Source organism: Pongo pygmaeus, chromosome 20 (assembly GCF_028885625.2).
Source record: "Pongo pygmaeus isolate AG05252 chromosome 20, NHGRI_mPonPyg2-v2.0_pri, whole genome shotgun sequence".
In the NCBI taxonomy this organism is placed as follows: domain Eukaryota; kingdom Metazoa; phylum Chordata; class Mammalia; order Primates; family Hominidae; genus Pongo; species Pongo pygmaeus.
In genome coordinates this window covers 42373025-42393442 of record NC_072393.2, presented here as the reverse complement: position 1 = coordinate 42393442, position 20418 = coordinate 42373025, and the positions used below count along the sequence as shown (strand labels likewise).

The following is a 20418-nucleotide window of genomic DNA, read 5'->3' as shown; positions in this document are numbered from 1 at the left end:
GACTACAGGTGTACACCACCATGCCAGGCTAATTTTTGTATTTTTAGTAAAGATGGGGTTTCACCATGTTGGTCAGGCTGGTCTCCAACTCCTGACCTCGTGATCCCCATGCCTTGGCCTCCCAAAGTGCTGAGATTACAGGTGTGAGCCACTGCTCCTGGCCTACAACTACTCATTTTCAAAGTGGTAACCAGCTTATGCATTTGACTGGGAAACTCTGACCAGTAACCCAATGCAACTCACCACTTTTTAAATGTTTCAGCCCGGTGTGGTGGCTCATGCCTATAATCAAAGCACTTTGGGATGCTGAGGCAGGCGGATCACCTGAGGTCAAGAGTTAGAGACCAGCCTGACCAACATGGAGACACCCCATCTCTACTAAAAATACAAAATTAGCTGGGCGTGGTGGCATATGCCTGTAATCCTAGCTATTTGGAAGGCTGAGGCAGAAGAATCACTTGAGCCCAGGAGGCAGAGATTGTGGTGAGCAGAGATAGCGCCATTGCACTCCAGCCTGGGCAACAAGAGTGAAACTCCGTTTCAAAAAAAATAAAAAATAAAAAAAGTTTCATTGCAAGATTAGCACACTCATTGTCTACTTTTTGTCTATGGCTGCTTTCTTCCTATTATAATAGAGTTGAATAGTCAGTACAGAGACTCTGTAGAACAGGAAAGCACTCTTGACCTTTTCAGAAAGAGTTTCTCAACTCCTGGTTTACATGTCTTTTGTTCATGATTTTGGCTGGGTTATTTTCCTCCTAATTTTTAAAAATTGTGAAATACACATAAAATTTGGTGTCATAACCATTTAAAGCATACACTTCTGTTCAGAGTTATTAAGGACATTCATATTGTTGAGCAAACACCACCACCATTTATTTCCAGAACTCTTCATTTTGCAAAACTGAAACTCTATACCTATTAAACAATGACTCCCCATTCCCCCAACCCCTGCCAACCACCACTCTATCTGTTTCTATAATGTTGACTGTTGTAAGTACCTCATATAAGTGGAATAATACAGTATTTATTTTATAACAGGCTTATTTCCTTAGTATAATATTCTTAACATCCATGTTGCAGCATATGTCAGAATTTCGTTCTATTTAAAGGCTGAATCATGTGCACTGTATTTACCGCATTTTGCTTATGTATCTATTGACTAAGGGACACTTAGGGTGCCTCTACTTTAGCTATTGTGCATAATGCTGCTATGAACATGGTGTAAGGGCTAAAGAAAGAAGAAACAAACATGAAAAACAGCTTGACCGTCAAAGACAGGTTTATTTGGGAAAATAAACCTGAGAGGGGCTTCCGGCTGATTTAGGCCAGGCATGTTCTCTCTTACAGAATAAGGATATTTAAGGGTTTAGGGAGTGAGAGCTTATTGCACGTTCGGAATATTTTTGGGTAGAGGAGAGTTTTGTTGCGGGGTTGCAATATTTCTGTTCAGAGGGGGGTTCATCTCAGGGTTGGAATGTTTCTGGTCAGAAGTGTCATTTGTCGTTTATGGTCATGCTGACATTAGCCATTATGTTGTGTTTTTTGGGCTGGATTTAGGTAGTTTTTAATCAAGGGAAACTTTTTTTTTTTTTTTTGAGACGGAGTCTCACTCTGTCGCCCAGGCTGGAGTGCAGTGGCGCCATCTCGGCTCACTGCAAGCTCCGCCTCCCAGGTTCAAGCCATTCTCCTGCCTCAGCCCCCCTAGTAGCTGGGACTACAGGCGCCCGCCAATGAGCCCGGCTAATTTTTTGTATTTTTAGTAGAGACGTGGTTTCACTGTGTTAGCCAGGATGTTCTCGATCTCCTGACCTCATGATCCGCCCTCCTCAGCCTCCCAAAGTGCCGGGATTACAGGCGTGAGCCACCACGCTCAGCCAAGGGGAATTTAAAATGGCGGTGTTTGTCCAAGATGGCGATGCTCCTGCTCTGTCACATGGGTGTACAAATATGTCTTTGAAACTGCTTTCAGTTTCCCAGAGTGTCTACCTAGATGTGGAATTCCTGGATCATATGGTAATTCTATTTTTAATTTTTTTTTATTTTTATTTTTTGTGACAGATGAGTCTTTCTCTGTTGCCCAGTTGGGAGTGCAGTGGTCAAATCTTGGCTCACTGCAACCTCTGCCTTCTGGGTTCAAGCGATTTTCCTGTCTCAGCCCTCTGGGATTACAGGCACATGCCACCACACCTGGCTAGTTTTTGTATTTTTAGTAGAGATGGGGTTTCACCATGTTGGCCAGGCTGGTCTCGAACTCCTGACTTCAAGTGATCCGCCCATCTCAGCCTCCCCAAGTGTTGGGATTACAGGCTTGAGCCACCACGCCTGGCCTCCATTTTCAATTTTTTAAGGAATTGCCATGCTGTTTTTCACAGTGGCTGTACCTTTTTCTATTCCTGCAACAGTGCCTCAGGGTTCCCATTTCTCTATATCATTACCAACAGCTCTTATTTTCTATTTTTTAATGGCAGCCTTTCTAATGGAGGTAAAGTAGAATCTCCTTATAGATTTTATTAGCATTTCCCTAATAATTAGTGTGGTGAGCATCTTTTTACATGCTTATTGGCCATCTGTATGTCTTTGGAGAAATAATTTTTGTATTTTTAGTAGAGACCTGAAGTCTCTAAAGTCTCTAAAGCTCAGAGATGTGAAGTCTCTGAAGTCTGTGGCAGATTTTTGGACCCTTTTAATTGTTGGATTTTACAGATTATATATTTAGCATCTTAATCCCTTATCAGGTTTATGATTGCAAATATTTTCTTTCATTCTGTGGGTTTCCCTTTAAATCTATTGATGTCCTTCGATTCACACTTCTTTTTTACTTTTCATGAATTTCAACTTGTCTGTTTTTTCTTTTGATGCCTGTACATTTGGTATCCTCCAAAAAAAATTACCAAATGCAGTGCTATGAAAACATTTGATCTCACAATTAGTTTATGGATCGATTTTAAGTTAATTTTGTATATGGCATTAAGAGTTCAACTTTGGCTGGGTACAGTGACTTGTGCCTGTAATCCCAGCATTTTGGGAGGCTGAGGTGGGTGGGTCACTTGAGGCCAGGAGTTCGAGACCAGCCTGGCCAACATGGTGAAACCCCGCCTCTACTAAAAATATTTAAAAATTCACTGGGCATGGTGGTGCACACCTGTAATCCCAGCTACTCAGGAGGCTGAGGCAGGAGAATTACTTAAACCCAGGAGGCAGAAGTTGCAGTGAGCTAAGATCGTGCCACTGCACTCTAGCCTGAGCGACACAGATTCTGTCTCAAAAAAACAAACAAGCAAAAAATAAAAATAAAAAAAGTTCAACTTTATTCTTTTTTATGTAGATACCCAGTTTTCCCAGCACAGTTCAGAACCCTGTCATATCCCCATTGACTGATCTTGGCACCCTTATTGATAAGCATCTGGCTATATATGCATTGATTAATATTGGACTCTTTGATTACTTTCATTTTGCAGTAAGTTCCGAAATCAGAAAGTGTGATTTTCCCAGCTTTATTCCTAGTTTTTAGGGTTGTTTTGCCTACTTGAAATCCCATGAGGTTTCATATGAATTTTAGGATAGATTTTTCTGTTTATACAAAAATGTCATTAGAATTTCAGAAGGATTACATGAAATCTGTAGATGGCTTTAGATAGTGTTGACATATTAACATTAAATTTTCCAATCCATGAACATGGGGATGCCTTTCAGTTTATGTCTTTAATTTTTTTTCAGGAATGATATGTAGTTTTCATTGGACAAGTCTTTCAATTTGTTGGTTAACTTTGAAGAAGTTTATTCTTTTTGATGCTATTGTGAATGGCATGGTTTTCTCTTTTTTTGTGTTCTTCAGTGTAATTCTATAGAAATGAAACTTTTTTTATCTGTGTGTTGACCATCCTGGCACTCTGCTGAATTCATTTTATTAGTTGTTTTTTGTTTGTGGAATCTTTTGGGTTTTTTACACATTAGATCATATCATTTGCAAACACAGAAAATTCATTTCATTGTCTTCAATTTGGATGCCGGTTGTTGTTGTTGTTTGCCACATTTCTGTGGCTAGTACTTTTAGTACTCTGCTGAATGAAAATGGTGACAGCAGGCCTTCTTCCTTTGTTCCTGATCTTGGAGAAAAAGCTTTCAGTTTTTCACTGAGTGTGCTGTCCACTGTGGGTTTTTCACATAAAACTTTTATTATGTTGAGGTAGTTTCCTTCAATTCCTAATTTGTTGCATGACTTTTTAAAAAATCATGAATGGTTTTTGAAATTGGTTGAAACTTTTTGCGTGAATTGAGATAATCAAGTGGGGTTTTTCCTTCATCCTTAATGTGATATATTACACTGTTAGGATTTCAAATATTTAACCATTGTTTCATTCCAAGAATAAATTCTACTTGGTCATGGTGTATAACCCTGGTTATATAAAAGGATTGTATGTATGCCACTGTATCTGGAAAAGCAGGTTTTCCTTCTATACTCATGCCACTCTCACTACTTCTCATACCACTTGTGTGGGGTTTTTCCTTGTGGACACCAATTGGGCATCCTGCACTTCAATTCTGACACTAATCAGATTTAGGGTCAGATCCCACAGGGCAGGGGCCCAGTCCCACAAGACTCCTCTCACTTCAGACACCAATCACAAGTCCAGATGTCACCTGTACGTCTTACTGAATGACTGAATCAGAAGTTCCCATGATCCTCTCCATTAGTTGCATCATTTGCTAGAATGGCTACAGATCTGTGGAAAACACTTAGGTTTACTAGTTTATTATACAATAAAGGAAACAGATGGTGATGATATTAGCAAGATGGTGAAGTATGTGGTTGCCTGCTGAAATCCCCCCACAACAGTAAGAATTCTGCACTTATCCATTGGCAAAAGTCTGTCTCTGGGAGCCTTGGGATTCATGTAGGAGGTTATGAAACCCTCATGGATCCCAAGACCTAAGAGGGTTGTTTTGAAAGCAGTGACCCACATCTAGGTTGTAGACCCAGCAGTCATCTTGCTTCAGACTTAGAAACAACCCAAGTCCCATAGAGCTTGGCTACTAACCTGTTTGGCCTTGGCCCTACTACCAAAATCATCCTCCGAGGGGTCCCAGTAGCATCATGCAAACTAGTGCCTCAGCAAACATGCCTGTCTGGCTGCCAGAAGCTCCTGCTTCTCCTCAGCACTGCTGTCCAGTAGCGACAGGAACGAGGACAAAGGCAAGCTGAAAGTGGAGCCAAGGTGGCCACACCTGGAACTGGCAATCCATGGGGACAGATAAGGTTGAGAGTGTGTCTCAAAGGCCGTCTGGGGCGAATCCAAGCCTCAGAAGGATGTCCAGTCATGCTCCCAATGGGCACTGAGGATCCCCAAGAAAGGGAAGGACAAGCAAAGCACAACTGGGACCACAGGAGGGGCCTGTGCTGGAGTCCAAGCCCCATTCAGGGATTCCAGCCAGAGGAGCCAAGAGGCGCGAAGTGCAAAACACCCCAAACCCCACACCGGATCACTACCCACCACCTGGCCTGCACCCAGCCAACTGCCAGTCCCTTTTGCTCTGTGAAATTCCTAACAGCCAATGGTTCAGTGCTGAGAGGCAGTTCCAGTCAGGAATAGAGAAATGGGAGATCACTCCACAATGAGAAAGGATGTGCAGAGGAAATGAAACACAGCCTAGATTAGAAGGCAAAGGCCAGCCATGGCTGACTACCTCTCATCTTATGGGAATCATGCAGTCATCTGATGGAATAGGAGGACCAAGAGTTTCCCTGTTGGTGGGAGCTACAAGCACCCACGGTTCAAGAATTATCACAGCTACCCAGTCATTAGGAAATGTGAGTGTTGAGGAGGAAACATTCATGACATGGATCTTCAGAAAGGTCATCCTCGACTAACTGGGAAACGTTTGTTGTAGAGAATGTAGAGCCAGACCAAGGAAACCCTAGGCCCATGAGAAACATGGAAGGCAGGAAAACAGGGAGGACAGAGAAGAGGCCAGAGCCCGTGCAGGATCAATCCATCCCACTCGCATGTGGCTCTGGCAATGAGGGCCCAACCTGGAAGCTGGCCAGAAAGGCCACAGTTTGCAGTCCAAATATTCTCCTCACATTCATGTCTTCTTCCACCAGTACCAGGCCATGGTGTGGACAGGTTATGCAGTGAAGAGGAAGGGAGAATGAGTTGGAACCAGCTTCTTTGACATCTATCTGCACCTCTCCTGCTGGTGTAGTTGTGGGACCTCCTCCCCACCTCATCAGACTGTATCCTCACCCCTGTCTCACCTTATTTCTGCACACATCATTTGTTTTTGACCCGGAATGGAACTGAAAGAAGATTGAGTGCCCACCTGACATCCTTAAGCTCCTGCCCTGCCAGCAATGGAATCTGAAGTGGGCTCAAGGGGATCCTGAGGACAGGACAGCTAGGGTCCAGCCCTGGATGTGCAGCAGGACCACGGGCCCCTAGGAGGCGTCTGTTCTTGGGTGTGTTGTGCTCATCTTCTTTCTAGAAGAGTGGCTCCTCGGGGTGGGGAGATGATTTGGACCCCTGTGGGTTGGAGCCAGCCCCCCACTTCTCCGAGGCTTCAGGAACTATAAGCAAAACAAAGGACATGGGGCCCCGCAGCCCAATGGAGCCACAGAAGGAGGGGCATCAAAAGGTAGGTGGACTTGAGAGAAACCGCGCTCCAGTGCACGAGTCACATTTGTTTCACAAGAAACCACACACACACACAGAAAGAAACACACACAGAGACATCCAGCACTCGCACAGAAACGCACAGCCAGGCAGCTCCTGAGGCTGCGCGGTTCTGCTCTCTGCCAGGAAGCCCCTCCGGGGATAGAGCAGCCCTCGGGCACATAGGCAGGCCGTACCTCCAAATCCCGGGGGGACGACTTTCAAGGAGATTCACCCCTAAACTATCTAGGCAGGCCTGATACATCATAGGGATCCTTAGGGATCCTGTGGTGCATTCTTGGGGCCCTGCTTGACGTTTCTTCAGCCTAGTTCGGCCCTGCCAGTCTCCTAGGATTGTGGGATCACCGCGTTGATCCCCCAGAGAGGAGAGACATCAGCCCAACTCTACACACTGCCACAGAGGGCTCCTCATCTGCCAAGCCTCTGGGATCCGTCCCCAGGCAATGGTGGTGGTCCCTGGGAGGTCCCTGGGTGGCGAGCCCTGGCTCAGAGCTTGCCCTGGTGCCTCGTGTTTGGTGCATGCGCATTCTCGTGGTCGGCTCGCACGCGCTGCAATGTCAGGGCTGTCAGGCTGCAGCCCCAGGAAAATGCTAGAGATGGACCGGGCGGCGGCTTGGGGAAGGAGGCTGCTTGCGACAAACAGCGCAGGATCCTAAGAGTGCTGACCTCAGGGCCTCCTTCAGCCGACTTCGTGTTCGGATCCCGGTGGAGGAGGAGGCGCTTCAGACCGTGAGGTGGGCACTCGGGACTGCTCTTCTTCTCCGATTCTGGATTGGAAGGTATAGGCAGAAATCAGGTCCCATGGGGCTGGTTATTCAGTCTGGTGAGGTGTGAAGGGGGTCGCTGGGGCACAGAAACAGCTGAGACCCCCGGGGAGGGAGTCAGCTGAAAATTCCCTGTTTCATGAGCTCACTGCCTCCCTTCGACCTGGGCCTCCCAGGGCACTGTCCTGGTCTCAAAGCTCAGGGAATCCTGCTGCTCAGCACTGCTGTCCTAAAAAGGCAGGAACGATTTTCCGTTTTGGCTGGGTGAAGGAAAGACAGCTTGAGAAGTACCTACTCAATGGAGGGGTGGGGATGAGGGTACTTTGCAGAAACCTCTCGCCTCCTCCAGTAGGCTTCCCTGAATGGGCTTGTTCTCCAGCACTGGCCCTCTCCTGGTTCCCAGGTGTGATTTGCTTTTCCTTGGCTTTCTTCGGAAGGTCCCCATAGCCCCCTGAGCGCATGCCAGGACATCACTGTCAGTCTCCACATCACCCCAAACGACCTTGGAGATACACGCTTACTACATCTGCTCATAGGGGACGCCAGTGCCACGTATGGTCGCATTTGCTCCACCTCAAACTCACCCCTGGCCCTGTTGGCACTGGTCCCAGAAAGCAGTGTTGGAATACAGGAGCCCCTGGATTTTGGAAACCAGAGAAGGCCATTGCTCCGTCCAAGGAGAAGGGAGGCAGTGGGCTGATGAGTCAATGAACTTTAAGCTGACACCACGGCTTGAGGCCCGTGGGACCGTTCTGTGCCCCAGAGAGGCCCTCCCCGCCTCACCAGATTGTAACCCCATTCCTGCTCAACGGGTGGGATCCAAAATCAGATCCAAATGGGAGTCAGGAGATTCCATCTGTCCCCTGAAGCTGGGATCCCGCGCTGCTTCTCCGTGACTCCGCATGAGGTTTCTTCATCCTGGTCGGCAACCTCCTCAAATCCGGGCATCCGGAGACAATCATGTCGACCACGTTGAGAGGTCAGGCAAAAGCTTTGACACGGATGCACTGCCACGGAGTGATTGTGATCGGCAAGCCTCAGGGACCCATTCTCCAGACGATGGAGGGGGTCATTAAGACGTGAGAACCCGCTCACGCCACCAGCATGCACATTGGCAAGGCCGACAGGCGCTTGGCTCCTGTAATCCCGTCAGTGGTCCCTTTAAAAAATAGTGAGCGGGGGCTGCTGTGGACGAAGTGACAGGCAGTGAGAGGCGAGTACGGCGCATTAGCCAGGTCTACATGGGCCCGGCTCCTAAACGTCAGGCTGCGACCCCTTTAAAAAACGTGCTTAAGTGTGGTGTGGTCGTCTTGATCCTGGACAAGAGGCCTATCAGGATGGGGAGGAGAATTCAACTCCTGTGGGGCCCACCATGCTCCCCACGTTGCCGAGGCTTTCACAAAATGCAAAGTGGAACCGCAGGGAAAAGTGACAACGGGCCACAAGACCCAGGAAAAGACGCAAAAAGAGGCTCAACAAAGACAGGCCTACAAGAAAGAAACAGCACTTCGGTGCACAAGGTATTTTCATCCCAACACACACACGCAAACGGGCGCACAAAGAAAGTAAGAAAGAGACAGAAACAGAGAGAGACAGAGACGGAAGAGAGAATGGGAGACACACACACACACAGACATACAGCAGTGGCACAGAAGCACACACCCCCAGGCAACCCCTGAGGCTGCGGGGTTCTGCTCTCCAGGAGAACGACTGTCGGGTGAGAGAGCAGCCCACGGGCACACAAGCAGACCTGTCCTCGAGGTCACGGGGGGGGCGGCACGACTTTTTGGGAGACTCACTCGAACGCCGTCCCGGCAGGCCTGAAGCTGGGATGCCGCGCTGCTTCCCCCAGACTCCGCCTGTGGCTTCAACATACCGGTCGGACCTCCACCACTCCTGGCATCCGGAGACCATCCTGTTGACACCCTGGAGAGGTCAGGCCGGAGCCTCAGGGCCCCAACACCCAAGCACTGCAACGGAGGGCTTCTGCTTTGCCAAGCCTCAGGGACTGGTTTCTTAGGCAACCACCGGAATCACTGTGACGGGCGAATCAGCTCGCGCCTCGCGCATGCGCATTGGCTAGGCCGACTCGCGCTACGCTACTGGAAGTCAGGCTGCGGCCCCTTTAAATAATGGCGGCGGCGCGGCGGCAGGAGGGCAGCTGGATCCAAGGTCCAGGAGGGGGCTTCGTGAGACAGGCGGCTGCGGGCGCCCCAGGGCTGGACCCCCAGGAGTCTTGTCCTCAGGACCTCCTTGAGCGGACTTCTACCGGTGGAGGAGGAGCTTCAGGGCGCCTGCTGGGGTCTCAGGACTCCTCTTCAGATCCGATTTTGGATCTCACCAAGTAAGCAGGGATGGGCTCACCTCATCTGGTGAGGCGGGCAGGGCCTCGCTGGGGCACAGAAAGATCCATGAGCCTCAAGGCGTGGTGTCAGCTGAAAATTCACTGACACATGAGCCCTCTGCCTCCCTGGCCCCTGGGAGGAGCAGTGGCCTGTTCCGCTTGCCAAAGACCTGGGGCTCCTGCAAAAAGACACCCCTTTCTAGTACACGTGCAAACAGGAACAGGGGCGAGTCCGAGGTGGAGCCAATGCGACCACACGTGGCACTGGCGTCCCCCAGAGCAGATGGGGTGAGTGTGTGTCACCAAGGCCATATGGGGCAATGGCGAGACGAACAGTGGTGTCCAGGTATGTGCCCAGTGGAAGGGGGGCACAGGTGACCTCCCCAACAACGTCAAGGAAAAGCAAAGCACACCTGGGAACCAGGAGAGGGCCTGTGCGTGAATCCAAGCCACATTTTGCTATGCCTGCTGGAGGAGCGGAGAGGTTTCTGCAAAGTTCACTTCACCCCCACCCCGCCAATGCGTAGGTAGCCCCGACACAACCTCCCATGCACCCAGCCCCAGCCCAATCCCTTTGGCTCCCTGACATTCATGGCAGCTAAAATATTCAGTTCTGGGAGGCAGTCCACCCAGTAGCACAGGAGAGGATGTCCCTCAAGAATGAAACATGAAGTGCAGAGGAAATCCAACACCGCCTTTCCTAAAAGCCAAGGCCAGCCACGGTTGCCTACCACTCATTCTGGGCCAACCACGCAGCCATCCCATGAAACGTGGAGACCAAGGGAGCTTCCCTGTCTGAGACAGGTATGGAAGCCCAGAGCTCCAGGATCATCAAACCTGCCCAATCCACCAGAAACAGGTTTGGAGACAGAATAATGACACAGATCACCACTTTCTCCCTGTCGGACTGGGAAGTGATCTTTGTTGAAGACATTGAACCAGACCAAGAAGCATCTAGGCCTCCCAGAAACAGGGCAGACAGAGCAAGAGGGAGGACAGAGCAGAGGCCAGAGCCCAGGCAGGATACAGCACAGTGCCACTGCCATGGGCTAAGGGGAGGAGTGCCAAATGGGTGACTTGTCCAGAGAGGCCAGGGGTTTTTGCCATGTCCTGTTCCTAGCTTCTTGAAGATTGTGTCGTGGTGTGGCTTCGTTTTTCAGAGAAGAGCCGTGAGGAGATAGAGCCATCTTGTTTAATGTTTATCTGCTCCCCTCCTGCAGGACAGTGAGCTCCTGTGAGGCTTTTGTTCTTGGCTAGAGTGTGGTCGTCTTGATCCTAGAAAAGAGGCCGCTCAGGATGGGGATGAGATTTCAATTCCTCCAGGACCGACGCCTCTCCTCACGTCGTCGAGGCCTTTAGAAACCCGAAGTGGAACCACCGCGAAACCGATTGACAACTGGCAACATGTCCCAGGCAGAGACGCAGCAAGAGGCGCACCAAAGACAGGCCGACATGCAAGAAATTGCTTTTTGACACACAGGACACATTCATTCAACACACACATGCACACCGGCACACACACTCACAGACAGAGAGAGAGAAACAGTGAGAGAGAGAGAAGAGAGAATGGGAGACACACACACACACATAGAGCAGTGGCACAGAAACACATAGCCCCAGGCAACCCCTGAGGCTGTGGGGTTCTGCTCTTTGCGAGAACGATTCTCAAGTGAGAGAGCAGCCCACGGGCACACAAGCAGACATGTCGTCGCGATCACGGGGGGCACAACTTTTGGGGAGACTCACTTGAACATCGTCCGGGCAGGTTTGAGGCTGGGATGCCGCGCTGCTTTTCCCGGACTCTGCCTATGGTTTCGTCATCCTGGTAGGCCCTCCACGACTCCTGGCATCCAGAGACCGTCCTGTCAACCCCATGAAGAGGTCAGGCCGGAGTCTCGGAGCCCGTACACCCAAGCACTGCCGCGGAGGGCTCCTGCTTTGCCAAACCTCAGGGACTGGTTTCTCAGGCAACTGTGGGAATCACTGTGACGGGATAATCCGCTCGCGCCTCGGGCGTGCGCATTGCCTAGGCCGACTGGCGCTCAGCTCCTGGAACTCAGGCTGAGGCCCCTTAAACAATGGCGGCGGCAGTAGGGGCTCCTGCTGCAGCGCAGCGGTGGCTAGATCCGGGATCAAGTAGGGGGCGGCAAGGGAGTGGGGGCTGCGGGCGCCCTAGGGCCAGACTCGCAGGAGTCCTGTCCTCAGGGCCTCCTTGAGCCAACTTCTACCAGTGGAAAAGGAGGTTCAGGGCGCCTGCTGGGGTCTCAGTACTCCTCTTCAGATCCGATTTTGGATCCCACCAGGTGACCAGGGATGGGCTCACCTCATCTGGTGAGGCAGGCAGGGCCTCGCTGGGGCACAGAAAGATCCCATGGGCCTCAAGGCATGGTGTCAGCTGAAAATTCACATGACCCAGGCAGAGACGCAGAAAGAGGATCACCAAAGACAGGCCGACATGCAATAAATTGCCCTTTGGCGCACAGGGCACATTCGTCACAACACACTCACACGGGCACACACACAGAGAAAGAGAGAGAGAGAAACAGAGAGAAGAAAGTGAGACACACACACACACACACACACACACACACTACACACACACAGCAGTGGCACAGAAACACACCCCCCCCCCCAGGCAACTCCTGAGGCTGCGGGGTTCTGCTCTCCGCGACAACGACCCTCGGGTGAGAGAGTAGCCTACGGGCACACAGGCAGACCTGTCCTCGAGTTGACAGGGGCACGACTTTTGGGGAGACTCACCCGCACACCGTCTGGGCAGGCCTGAGGCAGGGATGCCGTACTGCTTCCCCCAGAACTCTGCCTGTGGTTTCTCCATCCTGCTCTGCCCTTTGCGACTCCTGGCATTCGGAGAACGTCCTGTCGTCCGGTCGACCTCCTGGAGAGGTGAGGCCGGAGTCTCGGAGCCTCGACACCGACGCGCTGCCGCGGAGGGCTCCTGCTTTCCCAAGCCTCAGGGACTGGTTTCTCAGGCAACCGTGGGGGTCATTGTGAATCTTGTGAATCGGGAAACAACTGGCGCCTCGCGCATGCGCATTGGCTTACCCGGCCGGTGCTCTGCTCCGGGAAGTCAGGCAGAGGCTTTAAACAATGGTGGCGGCGCGGCGGCCTCGGGGTTGGGGGAGGGGGTGCACTTGCTGCAGCCACGGCGGCTGCTACAGGGGGAGTCTAGTAGGAGGGCGCCGTGGAAGAGAGGGCTGCGGGGCGCCCCAGAGCCGGACCACCAGGAGTCCTGTCCTCACGACCTCCTTAAGTCGACTTGTACCGGTGGAGAAGGAGCTTCAAGGCGCAGGCTCGGGTCTCCGCCGGGGGTTAAAGCAACTCCATCTTGGATGCTAATCCACCATGTTGACTCTTGATTAGCCCCAGTTCCAGGAACACCTTAAATGTACTTTCATGTACTTACCTTAAATTCTTCCCCTTAGGTCAAACAACCTTGATGTTTGCTCACGAACCATACTTATTATAGTCCTGCCCTTAGGCAAATTCCCTGTGGTATATAAAGCCAGGAACTTTGGGGTAATTGTGCAGGGATCCACCATCTTGCAGCTGCATGGGACATGACTTCTGTTCCTAGTCTTTATTAAATGGTTCTGAGATGCTGGGTGTGGTGGCTCACGCCTGTCATCCCAGTACTTTGGGAGGCCGAGGCAGGCAGATCACCTGAGGACAGGAGTTGGAGACCAGCCTGGCCAACATGGTGAAAACCCATCTGTACTAAAAATTCAAAAATTAGCCAGGCATGGTGGCACATGCCTATAATCCCAGCGACTCCAGAGGCTGAATTCAGCAGGAGAATCGCTTACCCGAGATGGCACCACTGCACTCCAGCCAGGGCGATAGACCCAAACCAAACAAAAAAAAAACGTTTCCAAGAAACTAGATTTTTCAGCCTCTTTCTTTGGCCCCTCAGCTTCCTCGGCCTTTGGGGTTTGCTTAGAACTGCTCACTGTGGAAGTTTGCAGTATCCAGGCCCTCAAACACTAGGTGATGAGCAGTAGGTAGTAGTAGCCCTGACACTTTTCCTTGAACAGTACCGTGGTGGATCTAAGCCTCTCTGCTTACAACTTTTTTCTAGGTTGTAAAGCCCACAAACTTTCTTGACTCTATTGAACATTCTTCAAATTACAAAAATCCTTTATTAAATCCTGAGTGCTCAAAATATATAGTTTTTTTTTTTTTTACAACTGTTTTTCTCTAATAAAGGGACTTCAGTGAATAAATTGTATAAAAACGCAACACAGGCCAGGCGCGGTGTCTCATGCCTGTAATCCCAGCACTTTGAGAGGCCGAGGTGGGCGGATCACGAGGTCAGGAGATCGAGACCATCCTGACTAACACCATGAAACCCCGTCTCTACTAAAAATACAAAAAAATTAGCCGGGCGTGGTGGCGGACGCGTGTAGTCCCAGCTACTCGGGTGGCTGAGGCAGGAGAATGGCGTAAACCCGGGAGATGGAGCTTGCAGTAAGCCTAGATGGCGCCACTGCACTCAGCCTGGGTGACAGAGTGAGACTCCGTCTCAAAAAAAAAAAATAAATAAATAAATAAGAACGCAACACAGCAGATAAAAGAATTAGATCAGTATTTTTCAATAGTTTTGGATCCCACATATTGTTAACGAAATTGCAGAAAGATGTATCACCATTTGTGTTACTTAGAAACACATAATACTATGTATCGTGTCCTTGTACATTGGATACGTGCTGGTTTTACAGATATTAGTGCACTAAGTTGTTGCTGTGCAGACACAGGGCAAAGAGCAGGACTGGAAAGGGAAAAAGAAGACTACACTTTTTTTCTGAAATGATTTATTTCTTTTATAAATTTTTAATCAAAACAATAAAACAACATGCTTGATTATTAGGTGGTAGTTACACAAGGGCTATTGTTTCTGTGTATTATTTGTATTTAGTAAAGGTTTAAAGGCATAAAATAGAAGAAAATTTGGAAAAATATTTGGGGTGAATGAGACAATTCAGGAACAAATACAGAAAACTATATTATCATATAGCAAAAAGCTATTTAAAATAGAGATAAGCAAACTATAGCTCACAGGCCAAATGTGGCCTTCTGATTATTTTTTGTAAATAAAGTTTTATTGGAACACAACAATGTCCATTTGCTTATAGGTAGAATTTCTCAACCTCAGAACTACTGACATTCTGGATGAGACTTTTTTTGGGGGGTGGGGGCAGTTGCACTATGCATTGTAGGACGCTTAGCAGGATCCCTGGCCTCTGCTCACTAGATGCCAGCAGCACCCGCCCTTCCTACTGAAAACCAAAAATGACTCTGGACATTGCCAAATGCCTACTGGGGTGTAGGTATGGGAAACGAAATGGCCCCTGGTTAAGAACACCTGGTTCGTGTATTAAGCGCTTCCACACTACAAAGACAGAGTAGAGACTGTATGGCTTACAAAGCCTTGCACGTTTACTATCTGGCTCTTCACAGAAAAATATGTTAACTCTGTTTGCCATAAACGATGGCAAAAGATGCAGGCTAAACTGCAGAGCATATGACAATACAATCTCCTTAGCAAAGTTTCCACAGATTGCTTTAAAAACTACTCCAATGTAAACAAAAGGAAGAGATAAAAATAAGCAATCCACAGAAACAGAACTCAAATGACCCTTAGACATGGTAGATGCTCAATCTCACTGGCAGTTAAGAAAATGCAGGCCGGGCCCAGTGGCTCATGCTTGTAATCCCAGCACTTTGGGAGGCTGAGGTGGGTGGATCATGAGGTCAAGAGATTGAGACCATCCTGGCCAACATGGTGAAACCCCCATCTCTACTAAAAACACAAAAATTAACTGGGTGTGGTGGTGGGCACCTGTAGTCTCAGCTACTCAGGAGGCTGAGGCAGGAGAATCTCTCCAACTGGGGAGGCAGAGGTTGCAGTGAGCTGAGATTGCACCGCTGCACTCTGGCCTGCCGAGAGTGAGACTCTGTCTCAGAAAAGAAAAGAAAATTGAAGGCATTTTTTCCTTTCCTTCACCCAACATTAAAAAAAGTTCAGTCCTGGTTGAATTTGTCAGGAAATGGACATAAATTCCCATTAAGATTAATGATTTCAGAAAATAATAAGGCATTAATGAATATATTTTAAATACACTATGTTGTAAGGCAAGGAATTCAACTGGTAGGACTCCACCTACTTTATTGATATAAAAGCACAACATGCAACAATATATGTAAAACAAAATTGTTTGGTGTATAATTATTGGTAAAATAACTTGAATTTTTTGTTTTCTGAGACAGGTCTCACCCTGTCACCCAGGCTGGTGTGCAGTGGTGCAATCTTGGCTCACTGCAGCCTGAACCTCCTGGGCTCAAGCTATTCTCCACCCTGAACCTCCCAAGTAGCTGAGACTACAGGTGCTCACCACCACATTTGACTTTTTTTTTTCTTTTTTTTACTTTTTATAGAGACAAGATTTCACCATGTTGCCCAGGCCGATCTCAAATTCCTGGGCTCAAGCCATCCACCTGGCTCAGCCTCCCAAAGTGCTGGGATTGCAGGCATGAGCACCATGCCTGGCCCCAATCTGAACTTTCATTAGTGGAAAAATGGGCTGCATATGGTTTGTCTATAAAATAGTCCTCCTTTATCTGCAGGGCACATGTTCCACGATCCCCAGTGGATGCCTGAAACTGTATAGAGTACCGTACCCTACATATACTATGCTTTTTTCCTATTCATACATACCTATGATAAAATTTATAAGTTAACTAATAGCCAATAATAGAACAATTAAAACAATATACTGTAAAACCAGGGATAAGGGGGAACTACTCCATTATGTAAGAATTTCAAGCTAGTTGGATCTACAAGTATTAATTTGAAGGATGTCCCTGGTATGTTACCAAGTGAGGAGAGGACACCTCAATGTGTATGCACGATGTCATTCAAACTACTCTCCCCAACCTCAAACCTCCTATGGTACCAAAACAAATCTAGCTGTGGGTATGCTTCTTCACTATGGGCAAAGCATGGAAGCATACACATCAGGTTCTTTTTTTTTTCTGAGTCTTGCCCTGGCGCCCAGGCTGGAATGCAGTAGTGTGATCTCGGCTCACTACAACCTCTGTCTCTTGGGTTCAAGCTAGTCTCGTACCTCAGCCTCCTGACTAACTGGGATTACAGGCACGTGCTACCTCGCCTGGCTATTTTTTGTATTTTTAGTAGAGATGGGGTTTCACCATGTCGACCAAGCTGGTTTCGAACTCCCGACCTCAAGTGATCCTCCTGCCTCAGCCTCCCAAAGTGCTGGGATTACAGGCGTGAGCCACCACACCCGGCCAACTTTACTTTTTTTTATAGCTGACTTATTTTGAATGCTGTCCTTTTCCAACTTTGGTAAAAGGGTAATGATAGCCTCACAGCCATGACTTTTGCATCTTGAAGAGGTAGAAGACTGTAAGATAATCTAGTACTAGAGAAATTATGTGGTGTAGCTCTTTAATCAGTTTCTTCTTGGTTCTTATTCAGGAAAATAATACTTTTCTAGGATTTCACACATACTATAAAAAGCTGAATATAAACAGACACTATAAAACGCTGAATGTAAATTATGTTTTTTACATACTTTACTAAATCAAAGTTGAATATATATTTCAACTATATATAAGAAAATGCTTTTCTACAATGTCAGATGTACTATAAAAAGCTGAATATAAACTTTACTAAAGTTGAATGTATGTACATATAAAAATGTCTTTAAAAATAACTTTCTAGGCCTCAGATATATTGTAAAAAGTGGAGTATAAACTTACAACATATGCAGGTGGGCACGGTGGCTCACGCCTGTAATCCTAGCACTTTGGGAGTCTGAGGTGGGCTGATGACTTGAGGCCAGGAGCTCAAGATCTGCCTGGGCAACATGGTGAAACCCTGTCTCTACCAAAAATAGAAAAAAAAATAGCTGAGCGTGGTGGTAGGCGCCTGTTGTCTCAGCTACTCAGGAGGCTGAGGAACAAGAATCATTTGAACCTGGGAGGTGGAGGTTGCAGTGAGCCGAGATTGTGCCACTGCACTCCAGTCTGGGTGACAGGGCAAGACTCTGTCTCAAATAAATAAATAAATAAATAAATATAAAAATAAACTTACAACATACTCCTGCAGTTTCTTATTTCGCACCAAGTCCAGGGAAAGGGCAGTTCTTAATTGTTTCATCCTATCAACAATATTGGCTGGGAGTGGTGGCTCATGCTTGTAATCCCAGCATGAGGCTGAGGCGGGCAGATCATGAGGTCAGAAGTTAGAGACCAGCCTGGCCAACATAGTGAAACCTCATCTCTACTAAAAATATAAAAATTAGCTGGGCATGGTGGCGCACGCCTGTAGTCCCAGTTACTCGGGAGGCTGAGGCAGGAGAATCGCTTGAACCCAGGAGGTGGAGGTTGCAGTGAGCTGAGATCCCATCACTGCACTACAGCCTGGGTGACAGAGTAAGACTCCATCTAAAAAAGAAAAAAACAAAACAAAACAAAACAAAAAAACAACATCAAGGACACACATAATTCCAACCTATTCCGTGCCAGTCTCAGACTCTTGATTCTCTGCTTGTAAAACGGCCACAATTCCAGGTATCACGCTGACATACAGACATGCATCTTATATTTAAGAAGACCATTTTCTCCCATTTTGTTAGGAAACAAAATTTAACTGAAGCCCATTTGCAGACTTTTGCACAGATCTTCTGTATCCAGGGCTATTATATGTGTGACCAGATGCAGGGCAAGCTAGGAGATCAAATATCTGGCATTTACAGACTCAGGAGAGCAGCAGGCAATCCTGCCAAAAGGAGAATGGTTAACACCAATGAATAAGCAACTATGCTTGAGTTTCTTTCTCATAGGGTGCAATGCTTTTCATTTCAAAGTCTTGTGTTTTGTTTTTGCCTTCCATTAATTTTCCTAGAGCTTTTCTACATCCAAGGGTTGAATGCTTATTCATTCACTCTCTCACTCCTTAGATCATTCACACATTCCTATGATCAAATATTTACTGAGAACCTGCTAGGAACAGGGAGCACACAGGGTGAAGTCTGAATGAATTCTAGTCCTTAACTGGCCCTGTTTTCTATACATATTAAAATAATTTTCCTGAGAGTATAGCTTTGTTCACACCCTATAAGTTTCCATATGTAGTGTTCCCTTTGTCATTCATTCCTAATAAGGCCTGCCTTGACATCTTTTTTTTTTTTTTTTTTGAGACGCAGTCTTGCTCTGTCGCCCAGGCTGGAGTGCAGTGGTGCAATCTCGGCTCACTGCAACCTCCGCCTCCCCGGTTCAAGTGATTCTCCTGCCTCAGCCTCCCGAGTAGCTGGGATTACAGTCGCCCACCACAGACCTGGCTAATTTTTTTATTTTTAGTAGAGATGAGGTTTCACCTTGTTAGCCAGGATGGTCTCAATCTCCTGACACCTTGGCTTCCCAAAGTGTCTGGATTACAGGCGTAAGCCACCGTGCCCGGCCAAGATGGAGTCTCACTCTGTCGCCTAGAATGCAGTGCGGTGGTGCCATCTCGGCTCACTACAACCTCCCACTCCAGGTTCAAGTGATTCTCCTGCCTCAGCCTCCTGAGTACTGGGACTACAGGCGTGAGCCACCACACCCAGCTAAGTTTTGTATTTTTAGTAACGACGGGGTTTCACCATGTTGGCAAGGATGGTCTTGATCTCCTGACCTCGTGATCCACCTGCCTTGGCCTCCCAAAGTGCTGGGAATACAGGTGTGAGCCACCACACCAGGCCGATATCCTTTTTAATATAAAAATTATTTATACAGGTAGCTTTAAAATTTTCTAGTGGAGAAATAAATTTTGGCTAGGGCTGTATTATTTTTTAATTCTGCAACCTCCACCTCTTGGGTTCAAGTGATTCTCCTGCCTCAGCCTCCCAAGTAGCTGGGACTACAGATGCACACCATCGTGCCTGGCTTATTTTTTGTATTTTTAGTAGAGATGGGGTTTCGCCATGTTGGCCAGGCTGGTCTCGAACTCCTGGCCTCAAGTGATCTGCCCGCCTTGGCCTCCTAAATTTCTGGGATTACAGGCTTGAGCCACTGTGCCCAGCCTTTTGAAAAGTTTTAATAAATCATCTAAATCTTCCGCCTGACTTCACAGCAACCCACTTTTATTCTACTGGGTTTCTTTATATTATTTGCCTAGTAAGGCAAAAGGGTGAGCTATAAATAAGGGCTTCACAGTATTAAATTTTTCTCCAGAAGGAATTACTTTAACCTTCAATAAAGAAAAAGAGATGATGCAATATGTTCCTATAGTCACTGCAAATATAAGTCCTTCCTCTCATGTCTAATAATGCACGATTAAGAAAATAACAAAAAAAACAGTAAATGTCTTTATTTAGCACACTTTCAATACTAGACAGACACTGCTTTAAATAATATAAATGTATTTAACCCCCACAATGCAGCTAAGAAATACGGTGCTAACAGTACTAATTTATAAATGAGAAAATGTAGATGTAGTTAATAAATTCACCCTAAAAGGAATAAGTAATAATGATAAGGGTGAGTAAAAGGTAAACATTGGTTAAATTCTTTCCCACATTGATTCAGCTCCAGTTAATTTTAGAGAATTAGCTCG

At 47.5% G+C, this 20418-nt stretch overlaps 1 protein-coding gene across 18 annotated transcripts in view; it reads right to left on the bottom strand.

Moving 5' to 3' along the window:
• The window catches only part of ZNF420 (zinc finger protein 420), a 114355-nt gene extending 101583 nt beyond the window's left edge, over nucleotides 1-12772 (bottom strand). For 3 of the 18 annotated variants that reach the window (XM_054462401.2, XM_054462412.2, XM_054462399.2), the window contains exon 1: nucleotides 11529-11751. The gene's annotated coding sequence lies outside the window, so the exon portion shown is untranslated. Of the gene's footprint in view, nucleotides 1-6324; nucleotides 6569-7340; nucleotides 7442-9237; nucleotides 9456-11528; nucleotides 11817-12542 lie in introns of those variants that run through there. The other 15 variants (XM_054462410.2, XM_054462409.2, XM_054462405.2 and 12 more) reach the window with 11 other exon arrangements.
• Between the last annotated feature and the right edge of the window lie 7646 nt (nucleotides 12773-20418).